The sequence below is a fragment of the Fundulus heteroclitus genome, chromosome 8 (genome assembly GCF_011125445.2).
Source record: "Fundulus heteroclitus isolate FHET01 chromosome 8, MU-UCD_Fhet_4.1, whole genome shotgun sequence".
NCBI classification, from domain to species: Eukaryota; Metazoa; Chordata; class Actinopteri; order Cyprinodontiformes; family Fundulidae; genus Fundulus; species Fundulus heteroclitus.
Genome location: NC_046368.1, coordinates 30,719,720 through 30,732,144, shown reverse-complemented (window position 1 = coordinate 30,732,144; position 12,425 = coordinate 30,719,720). Strand labels below are relative to the sequence as shown.

At 40.5% G+C, this 12,425-nt stretch overlaps 1 protein-coding gene across 4 annotated transcripts in view; it reads right to left on the bottom strand.

Annotated features, from left to right (window-relative positions):
* Positions 1–12,425, bottom strand: part of mef2ca (myocyte enhancer factor 2ca) — a 41,589-nt gene that overhangs the window by 28,866 nt on the left and 298 nt on the right. For 2 of the 4 annotated variants that reach the window (XM_012849671.3, XM_012849674.3), the window contains exon 2: positions 9,799–9,929. The gene's annotated coding sequence lies outside the window, so the exon portion shown is untranslated. Of the gene's footprint in view, positions 1–9,379; positions 9,566–9,798; positions 9,930–12,425 lie in introns of all 4 variants that reach the window. The other 2 variants (XM_021309029.2, XM_021309030.2) reach the window with 2 other exon arrangements.

The window sequence follows — 12,425 nt, the reverse complement described above, 5'->3', positions numbered from 1 at the left end:
CATCAGAATCATCTGCAGCAAGTAGTGACATGCCGACTGGGCATTATTATGGGAATATCTAGAGCTTGAGTCAAAGAAACACCACAACACAGCGTAAATCAGTGGCACTCAGGCACGCACACTCAGCATGTTGGAGTTTAAAAGGGAATATTAGGTCGAGCAAAGACGTGAGCTGTTCAGGGAACGTTGCTTCAAATGGTAGAAATCAGCATCAAGGTGTCGTTTCAGGAGGGGTTTGATCATTTCCAGGATGACGGTAAAATCTCCAACCAGCTCCCCCCTGTGCGTCTTCACAAACCTTCCTACTATTTATAGACTGCGTAAAACAGAAGGATTCCAAAAATAAAAGAGTGAACTTTTTACCCCAAAGGATAATACAGCTGGTTTCTGGTTGGCAGAATTGAGAGTAAACGTTGAACGCAGAGAGAAATGGAAATCAGCTGTCAAACACTGCGCTTCCAGCGCTCTCTGAACAATCTTTCCCAATATGTCGAACTTCTAAGGCTGTCTGTGTGCAGCATTTGTTGTGACTACATGTGTATACAAAGCACACAGCCCGGAGCAACAGCTAATAGGTGACATGTGGACATGCCCTCGTATTCCCTGCCAGGCTGTTGCAGATAAGCGAGATCCGGAGACAGCCGAATTGGCCTGAGGCTGCAGGATGACTGGCGAGGGCACTGCAGCTGGAGGTGGGGTGGAGAGGGACTTTTTGGGGATCAAGCTCTCTTGACAGAAAGGAAGCGTATGCAGAACTGTGAGCATTCCTTGATGCTGAATCAGGTGCTGTTCATTTTATAACATTGCCATCTCAAATATTCTGGAGACGTTTTAAATCTACTTGAACAACCGACAGTTTAAATTATTTTGCTATATTCTACTTAGGCCCCATCCACACGAGATAAACACACTAAGTTTTCATAAACGATTAAGAAACAATTTGCGTCCGCACGATGCAGCTCCACTTAAAGCGCTGTAATCGGTAAAAAAAACACTGGCCATACACAGACAGCTCATGTGAAGTAAAGACAGCAACATGGCGGGGGATCTGCCACAAACATCTACGCATGTTCCACGCGAACTTTATGTGAGTTGGCAGGGGACACGTCATGAAGAGCAGACTTGTTAGAGAGCAAGAGTCCGAGGACGCTACTAACAGCCTTAACAAAGACTATTACCCCATTTACACTACCCTTTTTTAACTGAGTCGAGACCAGTCCGAGCTCGGTAACTGAGATAACTATCGAGTGTAAATGGTAATCAAACTGAACTGAACCGAGCTAGACACAACCGGACCGCGCTAAATGCAAACCAATTCCAGGTGTGAGCTCGGCCTGTTTTTTTTCTTGCCCGGTTTTCTGATAACAAAGAGCGCATGTGCAGACCGCGACATCTCCATGCGGTCAGCTGACATTTCATCTATCCTTAAAAATATTAGCTTCCCTAACATGACACACAATTTTGCAGTAGTACCGCAGATTGTCACTAGGAGGCGAGGAAACCAAGGAACCGAGATTGCGTGGTGTGTAAACGGTCGTCAGAACGAGGCTCGGCTTGGTTAACTGATCCAAGCTCGGACTGAGCTCGGCATGGATCGGTTTAACAAGGGTAGTGTAAATGGGGCTTAAATTTGCATTAGCATGGACGCAACACCCGATGACATCATCTTTGTAGTTATTTGTGAGTGAGGTGCATGCGAGTTATGGAGAAGGGCAAAGCTATGACGTCATTGGTTCAGAAAAAAGGTGCTGCATGCATGTATACACGGAAACATGAAATCAGTTTTGTGAAAATCATCCACTCTGGAACCTGTTCAAAAATGATCGTTTATGGTCTCCTAAAACGACGGATCCATGTATCCATGCATGCACAGCCTCAACAATAAACTTCCTATGCGGATACACCTAATCTCGTCTCCGTGTGGACGGGGCCTGAGTCTACTGTCAGGAAATATGGTTTTTGACTTCAATAAATAATATGTAGTAGCTGATGTGCTCTGTGTAAACTATATCTAACATCAAACATATTTAATTCACAACTTTTAGCATAATAACAGAAGGTTGTAAGACAGTTTTTCATAATAGATATTGCTGGTTTTCTAAAATAGTGTCCTTTGGAGAAGGTCAAACATTTGGCCAAGCTGGAATAAAAGAAAATTAAAATCTGCATGGAAGATGCAGCTTACATTGCTTACTGTTCTTTGCTTTACTGTTCTGTTATCCAATTCTGCTAAAACTAAGATGTGTGTCAAATGATTTTTAAGATGAGAGGTGAAAAGCTTCATTTGAGAGTTTCATCATCCACTGAGACTTGTTTTATTGTTTTATTAATATGAAAGGAGCAAATAAAGGAAACTGACATAAAAAAGTAATAAGCAAACTGGGCTGCATAAGACTGGATTTCAATTGAACCAGAAGCTTTTGTTATAAATAAGTCCCATATATATATATATATATATATATATATATATATATATATATATATATATATATATATATATATATATATATATATATATAGATATATAGATATATAAATATATATATATAGATATATATATAGATATATATACAGATATATATATAGATATAGATATATATAGATATAGATATATACACATACATACATACATACATACATATGGAGTAAAAAGATATTTAGGAGTATAAAAAAAACTATTATTAATTGATTATTGACCTCTCCTTGTCCTATTCACAGAGGAAACATAGTCCAACAAGCATTCACCAGGTGAGCTCCTATATGGCTAATCTAACATCAGTTCCTGGCTGTTTCAGGAAGAAAACCTAAGGAACATCTTAGAAAATGTCTTTCAGACATGCTGAAAATTCATTTAGACATGTCTTCGCCTACTGACATTGGATCTGCTTATTGTGGGAAGGTTCAATTTTCTTTTATGCTGCATTTAATTGCAACCAGTGGGAGGTCCATCAGGATAAAAAGCAACATGGTAGGGGCGGGTTATTCTATATTTTCTCAATTTTTGAATTTTCAATGGAGAGGATGAGAAAAGGGAACCAGTCAGGGCTGTACATTGATCCTATATTTCACTTTTTTTTTTATTACTGGCTTTATTTTGTTGTTGTTGCAGTAGTGCCCCCTTCAACAGCCGGTGCCCTCAGCAACCACCTGTGTTGCTTATACCAAAAAGCTGACCCAGAATTGTTGTGTTAGGTTTCTTCAAACATTGTCAACAAACTATGAAAGATTAAGACTGGTAGTAAAATTGTTACAACCAATTTGTTTTGCAGCTAAAGAAAAAGATTGCTGCAGCAGAAGCTTTGATGGCAATTAACAAGTAATTCTCTCATTTTAGCTTCCCTTCATTGGCTTCCTGTTAAAGGTATACTATGCAACCGGGGTTGATTTTCCAGCGAGGCTCCCCCCAGAGGGCGAAAGTAAAAGCGCACTGTCATAAAGATGCTCAGCTGTTCTGGTTTCTCCGTCAAGCCAGGCGCGGTTGTTTTGAGCTTAGCAGACAGGCGAACGCAACGAAAAGTCGAAAAAACAGCAGTACAAACAATGACTAACACAGTCTCGCCGTAAAGCAAGACCGACTCTCGCGGTCTTGCACGAGACTTCTGAGCCTGTGGGTGCGGGCCGAGGGCTCCTGCAATTGCAAGCACGGTATTTCCCCCACAGACCACCAGGGCGGCCGAGAAAACCTTTGTTCGACCTGAAATTACTCATTTAATCATCCAAAACAGTATGGAACACATTAATTAACTGAAAAATGTTGCATAGTATGCCTTTAAATCAAGAATAGAATTTGAACTTACTTTTAAGACTAATCTTAAAACTTTCCTTTTTGACAAAGCTTCTAGTTAGAGTGGTTTAGGTTATCCTGAGCTATCTCTGTAGTTATGCTGCTATAGGGTTAAGGCTGCTAGATACTCCATGAGAAACGAGACATTTATTCTCGTTCCCGCAGCGTTATTTTGTTCTCCCAGCCCTGTCTTTCAAGTTCTCCCTGCATGTCCTCAACACAACGTCTGGGCAGAACTATTTTCTCAAGGGGTGTCCGACTACTGTACTGTGATTGGACAGGATTTAGATGGCCGTGCTGAAGTTGGAGAAACTGAAATGTCATCTGTGTTCCTGCAGTACAGCAGTTCTACTCCGGTGGTTTAAGCAGTCGAACAGGCCAATTCCGCTCACTTGCGGCATTTACTCTATAAATTATCCAAGCGGGGCACTCCTGTCCTTGTAGCACTGCACGTCCCCGATGTTCGCAGTCTTTACAAGTAGCTTAACTTTAAGCTCTCCGCGTGATCAGCTCTCTGTGCCCCCTTCCACCGTCCACCCGGCAGGTCTGACATGACGTGGAGCTGACTTCTGCAGCTCAGCGTCTCGTGCACTATGTACAGACAAAGCTAAAACAAACTTTTTTCGTGTTCTTCCCACACTGACTATGTGGAAAAAACTCTTCTAATGGAGAGCTTTAGGCTGCTGGAGGACATCAAGGTCTATTTATCTTACTCTGTTGAGTTCTCCTACTGTTCTCCAATTTGCATCATTTGTTGTTATTTCAACTTTTAACTTTATATTCACTGTCTTTTTTTCTCTTCATAGTAACTGGTTTGGCATTCTGTTAGCTGTGACACCATCCAGGGGGGCAGGTCATTTGCTATTACCATATAACATAGAAAGGAAAGTGCCTATGTGCTTGTTGTGTCTCTGCTCTGTCTTCTCTAACCTCCAGTCGGTCAAGGCAGATAACCATTCACACTGAGTCTGGTTCTGCTGGAGGTTTTCCTCCCTGTTAAAGGGGGGGTTTCCACTCTCGCTTCATGCATGCTCAGTATGAGGGATTGCTGCAAAGCCATCGACAATGCAGACGACTGTCCACTGTTACGCTACGCTCTTTCAGGAGGAGTGAATACTGCTTGTCAAGACTCAACGCAATCTGCCGGGTCTCCTTAGATAAGAAACTTTCTGACCAATCTGTCTGGATGATTTGATTGAATTTGACTTGTTGTGAGCTGGCGCTTTATAAATAAAATTGAATTGAATTGAATAAAGCAGGTGTCAGCCTCTCCTGGTTATGTAGCCTTGTGATAATTCCAGTAGGGATGTTGTGTGACTTTTGCACAAACCCTCCTCTGTCTGAGACCCTTTGATAGCAGGCTACAGCGGTTTACTGGGAGATGTGAACGGCCTTGGGGACTGAGGAGCATGAGGTGCAGACAAAAAGAACAGTTGTGCCGTCTTGGAAGCATCTAAGCATCTGCTGGTTTCCAACAAACCCTCTCTTTAAAAAGAAACTCATCACTGCAGCCTGAAGTTAAAACCAAGGCTACCAAATATGTGGACCAGCATAAAACAGAAGCCAAAGACAGAGACTACAATATTGTTTTCAGAAAAAGCCCCCCCCCCTCTTCAAATTATACAGTTTGTTATCTTACAAAACGTACTTTATTCAAAGACGATAGGACAATCTGAGCCACTCTCTGTAGAACCACTATTAGCATTAAGCGAAGCTGCAAGTGCTTTGGGGGAAACTTGTGTCCAGTCTTCTTTGTAAAATAGCTCAACCTAAGTCAGACTGGCTAAACAGCCTCTGTTAACACCAATTTTCAAATTTTGTGTATTTTTATCTGGATTTAGGTCTAGACTTTGATTAGGCCATTCTTGATCTAAATTATTCCATTGTAGCTCTTGCTCATCTGTGTAGGTGCATTGTCCTGATGGAGGGTTAACCTCAGCCTCTCTGGATATTGCTTCAGAACCTGATCCTGGTTTAAACTGAACCAGAACTTTCTCCCTGACATGTCTGCTGAGTTCCTTGGTCTTCATGATGCTGGTTGTTCCCTAATGGTCTCTACCCAACAGCTGGATTCATACTGGCATTAAATCATACACATTTATTAATTGGGTAACTTCTGAAGTTTATTTGGCTTTCAAAATAAAATTTAAACATATCTATCATTCCTCCTCTACTTCCCAGTTGTAATATAGTTTGTGTTGATCTTCAAATTAAATCTCCAAAAAGCTTTGTGGATTTTCAAGATGAGGAGGTGGCAATACTTTTGCACGGCCCTGTACATGAGCCAGGACTCATGAGCAGTGCTGGTTTCAACAATCTGGTCAGGTTCTTGCTCACAGAACTGAGAAGGAACACGTTACGGAGAAACCTTTGAACTGTTGTTTAGGCTTGTTGCACTCACCGTCACATCTGGTTCTAGAGTTTTGCAGAGGACAGAACTGTAGTGAACCCTAAGCGGTCCCATCCTGAAGCTTTTCCCCTGCTATTAAAGCATGCTTGTTGATCTTCAACCTCTGGTTCCAGACAGTAAAGATCAGGAAAGCTTTACTGTAAAAACAGCTTATGACTTTGACAGAAGGCTCAAATGAAGTTTAATAAAAGTGAAACTTGAAGTCACAGGGCTGCACAATGTTTCAGAATGTACCAAGAGCACATTGGAAAAAAATTGAAATATAATCAAAAGCATCGGAGTTTAACAAACGGAAGCAGACTAAATAATAGAAAAAGGCTTTAAAGTTCTCAAATGTGCACTACGGACATAACATGACCTTGCACATGTGGCATGGTGAGGAACTCCCTTTAATAAACAACTCTTCAGTCCCTTTGTGAGACACACACTGAACCACATACCCAGAGTCTCCCCTTGCTCTCCGTGTTAGTGACTGTCTATGCCAGTGCTGGAAATGAGAGTCCTGCTACACCTCACATTCAGGGGAAACACAGGAAGGTTTCATCATGGCCACTGAATGCAGAACCAGTTCTTTAAGAAAGTTCAGGAATGCACAGAAGTCTGCCCACCAGTCTTTCTTGTGTTTGCTTCACTTGGAAGAGACTTGAAACCTTATCCCTGTCCGATGGGGGTACTTCGGGGGGGTTTGGCTGTCAGACTCCTTAGGAAGGGCCATTTGGTCCCTGGACAACTGGAGGTAGACAGCTTAGCTGCTCAGAAGCTCAGAGCAGAGCCTCTGCTTCTCCCTGTCAAGACGAGCCAGTTAAGCTGGTTTGGGCCTCTGGTTAGGATGGCTTCTGAATGCTTTCTTAGGGATGTGGTGTAGTTGAGGAGATTAGGTCACATGGGTGGTGAAAAACTTGGGATTATCCAAGCTGAATTGGAGGAGGAAACTAGGAAGAGGGAGGTCTTGGCGATCTTTGCTTCAGCAGTGAAAAGATGTATGGAAGGATGAAATGCGCATGGATCTCTGCAGGGCCAGTGCCCTGCTGAAAGGGGGAAACCTTGTCTCCAGTCTAGTCTTTCAGAATGTTGAGCAACTCCAGGTTTTCTTCTAGATTTGACCTTCATTTAGCTCTATCTAACTCAAACAAGCTTCCCAACTCCTACTGAAAAAGAATCAGCATCGCACAATCCATTGAGTTATGGATTTTTAAATAAAATTCTCGCTTTGAACATCCATCCCTAAGTAACATTCACTGTCAAATAACTAGAAGGCCATAAGCACTAAGCCATAAGTAAGTTTCATTTACTACCAGACATTATATGTAGATGTGCTGTATATTTGAACAGATGACAGTGAGGTGCCAAATCAGTTGTTAAAATAAACAACAACAGACAGCAGTGTCTAGTTCACAAACAAACATATTTTATGATTCTGGCATGGTGACAGACTTTATCTTTGATGATGTATAACCTGCTGTAGGTCTTGTCCACACGTAGCTGGGTCTTTATAAAAACAAATCTCTCCCAGACATAATTGATTTTTTTAAATAATATTGTATGCCTGGGATCGATTTCTGAAAAGTTTTCATCCACACGAACCCGCACAAATTCGCCACAGAGCGTTGTTTTAATCTTTGTCCATAGGGGGGGAAGTGTACTGTAAAGCTAAATCCAGTGTCAGCCAGTCACAATCTTTCAAAACAATGGCGATGTGGAACGAAATTGAGACAGGAAAGGCTGTGAGGTTGCCTTTCCTGCCATAACCATTGGCGATGACGTTGATTCCGTAGCAATAATTTCTTCAGTTTAACATTGATTAGATACATATTGTAAACAGTCAATCACAACACCAACGTAGTAATCAGCTCCTCAGCACTAGCATTCATTTTTCCTCCACTGCATGGCCAAGTCTATGACAATGGTCGCCCTTGTGACATCAGCGCCGCATTATTTGTCGTAGATCATGAAGTGCCAGACCCTAAAACTCCTTTTTGTCACATACAGTCGCAGACACAAAAATGGGGCTGTCAGAAATCTCCCCTTTGGCCGGAGTTTTCAGAACTGAACTTTTATTGATGGAAAGTGAATTTCTCGTCTGGATAAAAGACCAAAACGCAGACAAAGGTATTTGTTTTCCCAGATATCCGGCTAAACGTGAAGTAGGCCTTAGCTTCAACCTGAGTATATATTTGTAGTGGCAACATTGGAAAATAGGAAAGCGTTATGCAGGGTTTCCTGCTGGTCTGGGACCAGTCGTTGACCGATCTTTGAGGTCACAACAGGAACTAAGAGAGGGAATTTCATTTTCAAACCACTTTTTATTTGTTCTTACCTTTTTGTTTGGTTAAAAATAAAACAAACCAAGTTATAGCATGAATAATCTTAAAAACGTCAATAAATGTTTTTGAGGGATTAAAACAGGAAGTGAGGCTTTGGTATTAATACTCAATATAAATTGATTTTTGATTTCTTTTCACACAAAAATTGTGGTTCTATTACATGAAATCCTAGACTATGCCATTAATTTTTGACTTTATGTCAGCAAATATTCAAGAAAACAGACTGTTCAGACAAAATTTTTTGTCAGAACCCGAACAAGCATCACTGAACTAAGCAGGAATCTTGCTTTTGCTTAGAAACTAAGAGTTAACATGTTATTGGGTTAAACAAAAGATGAAGTTTATCTGGACATACTCAATGAGGAGGAACATTGCTAAACTGCTTCTCAGGAGCTCAAAGCTGACATGCCGATAGAATAGAATGCCTAGCTACAAACCCACATCCCGGAAACCTTTTCATATTTTGTCACGTTACCACAAACTTCACTGCATCAAAAAGCATAAAAAAAAAAACATGGTAAAACATGGGGGAGGTAGGATCATGCTCCCTCAATGGTGGCGGTCAATGGATTAAGATCAAAGCCTACTGGTGTTTTAGAATGGCCCAGTCAAAGGCCAGAGTTATATGGTTTCAATCTTCAAATTTTACTTAAGTTACTTAAGTTTTACTCTGGGGTAAGACTTTGATTTTGGCAGACACTCTCCATCCAGTCGGATCCTGATCTCCAGAGGCACAGGCTACGCAAACAGACTTGTTGGTCTATCACATTAAAACCCTGATAAAAACACAGTGAAGTGTGTGGTTGTAAAGTGACCAGATAATGAGTTCCGGCCGCTTTAAGAGTGTTTTCTATCACTTACTTTCACCCCCGCTTGTCCTACTCTGAGGAGAAACAGTTGAAGCTCTCTTTCCTCGCGCAGTGCAATGAATCTCTGGCAGGAAAATGTCCAAAGTATTCCCACAAGTCCAAGGCGGGAAACTCGACCCGTCCACGGCTCTGGACACAAAGTACTCCGCTCAGCTCCGAGCTCTTGCCTAGAAGCTCCCTTTTCAGTAAGAAGCAGCAGCTTACGCAGCTTACGCGCAGGTTTGGCAGTAAAAGTTCTCCAGCTCCTTCACACACTCTTATCCGATGCTTCTAATGTTTTAAATTCAAAAACAGTAACGGGGACAAAAAGAGCGGAGAAACCTCCACTTTTCTTTCTACCTGACCTGTCAAATCACGCGTCCACTCCCGCATCACATTTACCGGACTCTGTCCTCTCACACAGCCGCTTACCTTGCGCGTAATTCGTCACGCCACGTCCCGCTGCAGCGTGTCTCCGTCCAGCGGTTCACTTCAGTCCATCCAGCGACTCCTCTCCTCCCGGAGCAGAGCACGCGCTTCCCGGGCTGTCAGTGAGTAAGCACCTGGACGGACGGACGTCAGGCAGCATCGTCACGCGCCCACACACAAGAGGCACGCGCAGAGTGAAGACAAATGAGGCAAATGAATAAAGGAAACGCCAGAAAATAACATTGCCACTGTTAATAAAAAAAAGAGTAAACACATAAACGACATGTAACCCAATAAAAAAAATAGTGTATTTGCTTTAAATTACGCTTTCAACAGGTATTCAAAACTATGAGAGCACATAGTTTAGACAGAGCAGGACAAGTATAACACTGACACCCTGTGGACATAACGGAAAGTGCAGCTTTTCTAAAAAGCACTAATTTGTAACTTAATTATGTAGTTTTCATTTCGGTATAAAACCTGGAAAGGGTCCGGGCATGTTCTACTGATTTAATTAACTACGTTTTCAGGGACCTTTAATTGAACAAAACGGGTATCCTAATTATAGTGTGAAAATATATCGGAAAAATACAAGCCCCGGCTTATTTTTCCATGGTTAAAATAGAAGAGAAGAAATTTAAATTTGGCTTGATTTTTTATGTGTCACGTTTAAATCTTAAAATCCAAATCATATTTACACAAAAGAAATGTCGTTTTTAATGGTGATAAACATGTCTCAGAACACTTGAGTTTGGAGGATTATTATCCCATTCCGACCATTCCGACCGGCTTCTAATTCTGCAACCATTGTACTGTGTGACTGTAGGAGGCGCTGTCCAGTCTTGTTCTCAAAGATGAGCAAAGAACAGAAAATATCTGAAAGCTTGATGAGTATGGACATCTAAAAACTCTTTTCGTTGCATGCACTTAGTCACTGCAAGGGAAGTCATGGAAGTTGTAAGCAATTAAGGCTTTTATTATGATGAAATTATGAAAAGAAAATCAAGTCAAATGTAACTTTATGCCTGTCTTTTCTTTACACACAAAAAGCTTTCATTCGATTTTTAAAGAAGGAATAAAGCTATTATATTGCTTTTGCTAGTTTTGTTTTTTAATGTTTCATTGTAGTAAATCCAATTTCCAAGATGTATTTTCCAAGGAAAAAGATTAATTAATTAGATAAAATCAAAATAGATTTTTTTTTCTCAAAAATCCTAATTAGGAAGCATGGCAAAGGCAAAGTAACATTTGTTAACTAACAGATCAGATGTTTCAGTCCATGCAGTTGTAAAAAAGACTGAAATCTAAAAGCATTCACAGACCACTGACTCTGTGTTAAATCCTAAATTTAGCTGAGGAAGAACAAAACCATTGAAACATCTTACTTGTTCATAGTAGGTTGTTGGAGGAAAAAATTAATAATCAATCAAGATGCCATTTTTTTTAGACATAGGATTAGAATCCGCAATTCTCTATTCATATATGGATCTTTTTTACTCATATGTTACTCATGTGAAAAGGCATTGCTGCTGTATAAACATGACAAATAAAACAAATTTCATTATAATTAAACATTTTTACATATTTTACATTACTTCATGTAAGTGAAACGATCACAAAAATGTTAAACTCAAGTACTTGAAGAAAAATGTTTAAAGTTTAAAGCTACAGGACATTTGACCATGATATCAACTGAATCTCTGCACCTTTGGGTAATTCTAGTTTAATAAAAATGCCCTTTCATACACACATATGCCACAAACCACAGCATTAGGGTACACTAATGCTCCAAGTGTGGGCCCCATTCAAACAGCTGCCTTCAATTTACAGCAAAGAGCAGTTGGACACCATGAGATAAATCACTTATTATGGAAAATCATGTAAATGTCAAATATCTAAAGTTCACTCAACGCTATTTAAAGGATGCATCCTTCAAACAAGACGGTGCCACCGGCTAAGCAGGTAAGATAAATTAAACTGAGACAACTGCATGAGCAGGGGCTCCTGAATTTATTCACCCTATAGACTTCTTCCATCTGTACCCAAAGTGCGTGTTTTACCAAAATAAAGGTTCTGCAACTCAGATTTTTAACATTCATTAATCCATTCTCCACAGTTTGTTCTAGTTTGAGTCTGTCTTGATTTAACCAAAATAAGAAAAATGAGAGTCAAAGTAAAAAAATACATCAAAAGCTATTTCGTAAGCACTTACACACCAATAAAAGGCAATGATGGGTATTTAAAATTGGCTTCACGCGCTGCAGGTGTATTTGTTCAGATGATGGGAAGCTTTTTGTATTTATGTTGCACTTCAGAGCGAAGTGGGACAGACAGCAGCTGAAGATGTTGTTAGCATTGCTGAAAATATGAAAAAAAAAAAACTGCGCTCAAGGTGCAGAAAGATTATGCAAAGGTAAACCGCTCTGTCTGCCTTCTGTGTAAAAGACAGCCCAGGTTTATAAAGTTTGTCTGTACAGAAACCAACTCTGACTAAAGAATCATTTGCTTTTCAACATTTAGTCCAGTTCAGGACTTAAGGTTGTTATCAGTATCAACTTTTTCCACATAAAAAGGATCAGTTCTTCATCTTGTCTGGGATGTCTCTTCACTAATCTGCAGTATTCTTCTGA